This window comes from Dendroctonus ponderosae, unplaced genomic scaffold (genome assembly GCF_020466585.1).
Source record: "Dendroctonus ponderosae isolate FM_Combo_2020 unplaced genomic scaffold, Dpon_F_20191213v2 Dpon_F_20191213_8, whole genome shotgun sequence".
NCBI lineage: Eukaryota > Metazoa > Arthropoda > Insecta > Coleoptera > Curculionidae > Dendroctonus > Dendroctonus ponderosae.
In genome coordinates this window covers 6,968,146-6,974,145 of record NW_026019016.1, presented here as the reverse complement: position 1 = coordinate 6,974,145, position 6,000 = coordinate 6,968,146, and the positions used below count along the sequence as shown (strand labels likewise).

General features: G+C 33.1%; 2 long non-coding RNA genes across 2 annotated transcripts in view; one reads left to right on the top strand and one right to left on the bottom strand.

The window, feature by feature from the left end:
* Positions 1 to 376: 376 nt before the first annotated feature.
* Positions 377 to 6,000, top strand: part of LOC125505459 — a 35,799-nt gene continuing 30,175 nt past the window's right edge. Inside the window, exon 1 of the long non-coding RNA XR_007282185.1 lies at positions 377 to 756. This is a non-coding gene — a long non-coding RNA (uncharacterized LOC125505459). The remainder of the gene's footprint in view (positions 757 to 6,000) is intronic.
* LOC125505460 overlaps positions 4,384 to 6,000 on the bottom strand; it is a 68,386-nt gene continuing 66,769 nt past the window's right edge. Inside the window, exon 4 of the long non-coding RNA XR_007282186.1 lies at positions 4,384 to 4,539. This is a non-coding gene — a long non-coding RNA (uncharacterized LOC125505460). The remainder of the gene's footprint in view (positions 4,540 to 6,000) is intronic.

Genomic DNA, 6,000 nt, shown 5'->3' with positions numbered 1-6,000 from the left:
AACACATGGAAATGATTCGCATGTTTCAATCTATCCAATTATTTTATGCATATATCAAACAGGAATAATCATTAATAACTCGTATGATCGCCTGAGCTGAAGAAATTTATCAATTTAATTTCAGTTGCTCAGTAAGGCTACTACTGTTCCAGTAGGAAATCATACTTAGAAACTCATATATTAACACCACTTTACATATCATGATCAGCCAGGTAAAGGAGGAAGAACAGCCTCCACATCAGGAAAAAACCAATTTATATGCAAACGATTTTGAATCTACACGCGTACGTAGCCTACGCCACTGTCACTGCCAATTTATGAACCTGCTAGTACCACATAGTACCACAAACTAACAGCTTAAATTACGATTCCCGTCATTTGCAAATGTAAAATTATAATGGGAAACATAATCCTTTTGTGCACGGTCATGTTTACTGTTATTTACAACTTGTAAAGTCACCTGTTGTGGACCGTTAAACCGTTTTTGATTTACTCGTAGGACAGTGGACATTCGGGTAATGTCTTTCTGGAATGCCAGGTGTTGTGGTTATTGCTAAATCTTGTGCAACGAAAAGAAAGGCGCGTTAATGACCAGAACGCAATTGACACTAAAGTGGTCGTAATTATTGTCAGCTGACACAAACGATTAAACGATTTGACCTATGGGTTATCAGGAAGTGTGCAGCCAATCATCCTGAAAGGAACCTTATGGTCGAACATCTACTTACACAGGATTTAGTTTCGATCTCTCACAAAGTAAGTACCGGAGTTTTTGATTAATGTCCTTTTTCTTATTTCATATTTGAAGCGCCTCGCTCAGTCCATTTGATCCAGAAATCATCCAACAAAAGTTTGCAAACAGTTTAAATCCACGGCGCGGTTGATAGATTTGATTATTTTTATTTTCTCAACATAGTGAATGTTCCTTCTAATTTTATTTCTTTAACACGTGGCTAGAGTCAATAGTTCATACACACGTGGAATGACCAAAATGCGCCATGTAGTTTCAGAGTTTTTCTACTCACCGCTTCTTCACCAAAATGTACCATATGTATGAATTTTATCTTTCAATTGAAGATAAATAATAAAAGACGATAAAAATATATGCAAGATTAATGCTAATGAACTCATCACTAACACGTCTTCAACTTCAACACTAAAACTCGAAAATATATTTCTCAGAAATGAAGAATAAGGCTTGTTCTTAGATATATGATCAGCGCTTATGCATTCACTTTACTTAGAATACAATATCTGAATGTTTCACTGGATGGGAAAAAAATATTAGCAAATGTTGTTCTTCTAATCACTCACTGAGCCATAACCCTTCGGGCGCAACCAACCTGGTTGATACGCGAATTAATTGGGAAGATTTTCGGTAGGATTTTTAAAATAAATGTAACTGAACAGAGGAAATACACAGGCCCATATTGGATAAGTTGACTTCAAGCTGGTTCAAGCTTAATAAAGCCTGTTTAACATTACTCAACCTTTAGCCTTCTGGTATTTCTTTATATACAAGGTATCCGTAAGCACATGATCAACAGGGCAATGTCTCGAAAGAAGACGATCTGACCTAACTTAATTAAGAAAAAATGTCCTTTTTAATTAATTCAGACGTTGCTCTGTCTGACTGATGCCCACAGTTCATGTAAAAACTGGATTTTATTGCTCGCTTTTAATTTTTTCTTATGTAAGATTCAGATTTTGATGACGCTACCGGGTTCCTCCGCTTGAGGTAAGTGGTGAATTCTTAAGTGTCTTGGAACAAAAACTACCAGAACCTTTGGTTTGATAGCTGGAATCAACTGACTTTTTTTTCAAGTTAATGCACTAATCCATTTTTGTGTTCCATCCAACTCTGTGAATTATATTCACAGAATTTGGGCGAACAAATAATTTTTCTTTCCTGGCTTTGTTTAGATATACCTACGTATTAACAAAAATACTTTGATTGAACATATTTCAATTGGATTCATGAATATTTTGCGATTTCAGACATTTATGTCGATTTTGCTGTTTACAGTTTAGTTTTACTGAGTACACTTTAAATGTATGTCTATTTTGTGTGCAATTCGTATTAAATTGGCTGGTTTTGCGTTGAAAAGTAAATAAGTCAAAATGGACCATTCGCTTTTCCTTAAAAAGTAAGTCTGTTGAGGCAAAAAATTATGCGCTTATGAGACATCATCTATTATAGCTTCGACCGACCAATATATTTATTTTTGTATTCTCAATACCCAATTTTAATATTCTCAAGTTCATACGAATACTGATGTTCTTCGACTCAATAAAACCAATTTAAATTTTAAACTTAAAACATAAAGTACAGCATTTTCTTTGCCAATTCCCATGTTCTACAAAAATGTCACCGCTTGCTCAATAAAACTTTTAACAACTATAAAAGGAATAGTGCAATGATAATACGGAAAAACAGAGCTAATGTAACCGACCACAACCGGACTGGTTGGTGTATTTTTCCTTATACATCAGCCCCTTGGACAGGTAACTGACGTATCGCTTAAAGCAGGTGAAGCGGATTGCTAATCTCCTAATTCCATTCGTTACGATGTCAGAGCTTTTGTGTTCCAAATTGCGTTTAAAAGGCTATCAATAGGTTTGAAAACCGCAACTACAAGTCTTGAAATTGTGCGAACAGGGACGGCTTTTATGGATTATCCACAGTTAATTGACTAATAGGCGTGAGGAAATCGCACAATCCCAAGAACTTAAACGTGAATTCTGCATCAATTTGAAGATTTAATCGTTTCAAACTGCATCGTTAATTCGAGTTAAGATTCACATATTAAAATGACTAGTGCTGTGATTACAGAGCACATAAATCTAGATTGGTAGGAAGGAGTAAGCCATTTAATCTTGGAAATATCAACTCGCGCTGCACATTGTCAACCAAATGCCTCAAAAATTTCCAACAAAGTATTACAAAAATAACGAACTCTCGGCCGCAAACAAAACTGTATTATTGGCGTCCTCAAAAGATATTTTCTGAGCTTTGCTTCTTTCATGTTATTATTCTAGCTAGCTGCCTTCCACGCTAATGGGGTATTAGTCCTTTCTAGCAAATGTGCTTTTGTTGCATGTCGTATGTGTGTTTGCCGTTTATTAAAAATATGCTTTGTATGTATTTATATTCTCTAAGGATAACTCGAATAAAACCAAAATGTTTACAGTCGGTACGTAAATCTCATGCCAAATGCGGAATATATACATAGGAATGCAATTCTATGGTATTAAACTAACGATCATTAAGATATGTGATGAGAGTCGTACTAAGGACGTAGTCCTCATTTGGACTGCCATGGAACTATTTGTGGAACATCTAGTACATGAAGATTAAATACCAAAGTATAGGAAAGCAAGATGTTATTCTGAAGATTCATTAATTTTTCAGTTCAAGTTCATTTAAGATTTACAGAGCAGATTCTTCTGTAATTGAAAACAGTACTGCAGCATGAATGTTCTGATTCTAGGTAGTTTTTATATATTTATTATTTATATATTACGTTTCCACGATTCTAGATACAAATAATAGTAATGCTAACAATCATAATAATACTACTTCAACTTATTTGGATTCGATGCTATAAATCGAAGAAAAAAATGGATCCCCGATGAAAGAGGCAGATTTAGTTAAAAGTTAATGAACACCATTTGGAGAAAACCTAAATTTTGCAATTAAATAATTTAAATATAAATCAACTTTTAAGTAATCAGAACATATGTATATACACGTTTTTTAATTGATCTAAGTAACCTCATAAAATTCGCTTTGTGTATGCAAATATCGTTCCATACTGTCTACTTGTGAACCTTATATGTGAACTCTAAAAATGAATCAACGCGAAATAAAACTTCCTTTCCTGACTCCCCAGAAGTAGATATTCGAAAAGTCGAGAAAACCAAACAATATACACAACTCCTTTCAAATCTACAAGGACTGTATTTTGCAGGAATTGCAAAACTTTTCGGCGTTTTGAAGAGATATTGTATGTCTTGCCAGGCGAAAATATATCCATAGATGTTCAAAAGTTTGCTGAAATACTGCTACTGAAAAGCTTTTTTGAACGATTTATTGTATTTGTCTGGATTTATTCTAAATGATAGATGTGTGTATGAGTTTATCTTTTATCAAATAAGCCTTGAAAATTAGATACAAATGAAACATTCAGCCTATTCCAAGATTAACGATCAAGCTTAAAGCTATTGTGTAAAGATATTCATTTATGCTCTAAACAAAACTTTCAAAGAGGAAACAATCAAGATACAGAAAGTTTTAAAAAGTTATTTAGATTTAGTTTTAACCTCGACTTAGAGTCTGATTTATTTTTCTAAATGTTTTATCCTTCTTAATCCCCATCTTAATTTGAGTAGATAAAAAACTGAATTGATCATATCCCAAAAAGAAAGTTAACTTTTCTCATGTTAAATAACACAAAGGGTGTTGCAATATTGTTCCATAGAAAAAGTATCACTCACCTCCTCTGTCTCAGCAGGTCAGCAAAATGAAATGCCGTAGTCCTAAAAATAAGAAAATAATATAAGAATGTAAAAATAGGTAAATATTCACTTGGCATACGCATAATAAAATATTCACAGTCTAGTTTGATCAAAAAAAGTACATCAAAAATCTTGCTAAGAAACAGGGCGTTAAGACTAAAATCAACTAGGACTTTTGCCTTTTAATCAGTATTCTATCGAAGTAGATCAAATAAATTAAATAAATCTAAAATGCATAATTATACTGCTATGATGTTTAAAAGTCGTAGCTTTGTAAACTATTTTTAAATATGTTTGCATAATGTCTTCTGGTTTGCATGGAACGATTAATAGCAACTGAAGAACGTTTCAATTTCAACGTTGCACAAATCAATTTTAAATAGTGTGAGGCAAAATTTAGAAATTTAATTGTTGATTTGTACTCTTCACTTTTCATCACTAATATTGTGTTATATAGTTTGGGAGAAATTTAATTCCTGAAGTAGATTGGAGGAAGCACTTGCATGGTATCAACGCTGAAAACTATTTTTCTTTAAATGAAGTTATTACTTAAGCAAAATAAAACTTTTATGCATACATTTTACGGAAAACACAAGAAAAGTATCCCAATAAGGCAGACGACAGTTTCTATCTGATAAAATTGAGCCGATTTTATAAAATTCGTTCTCTGACTCGTGCTCGTAACCACAATAAATGAACGGCAACGAAAACGGATATGAACACATAAACGGGCAGATATTTAAATTTTGCCCTAGCTAGTGCGTCGCTCTCGAGGAAATTTTCAGGGGAAATGGAAAATGTGCGGCTGTGTTTATTGCTAGGAAAATTGGAATTTTTCGAAGATATAGTCGCTTCTCGTGTGCATGCCACATACGAATTCCATCGTTTTGTCGTCATCCGACTTTATATGGGAACAATATTCAAGTTTTTATGGCTTATAAAATAATAATAAAGCTCACTTGAAGATATAATATGGAACCTTGGGCTTGAGGATGTCAGGGCGTCTGGTGGCTCAAGATAATTTTTATAGATAAAGTACCTGAACATATTATCATCTATAAAAATTTGGCTGTAATTGAAGTAAAGTTTTGAACACTTCCGGGAAAACTAAAACTTTCAATGGGAAAATCCATATTGAAAACTTTCTGGCGGTTCAACTGATGTTCAAACACCGGTTAATGGAATGAAACCTAATAAACATTGGAGGGTAACAAATATTAAAATTAAGGATTCCGTTATACACAGTTTTTCCTATTATAAATTTGTAGATTAATAGAAGTTTTATTTCATATTTTCACTTATCAACTTTATTGCTAAATATTTTTGTTATTATGGGTAAGTGAATACTAATTAAAATTTAAATTTCTTCAAATTGATTGGTGTGTATGTAATAGAGGCAAAATCCTTCAGACATTAAATCCACTCAACAAAAGTTCAAACCTAAATGGTTAGAAAAAGTGCCTAATCACAAACTCAATGAAT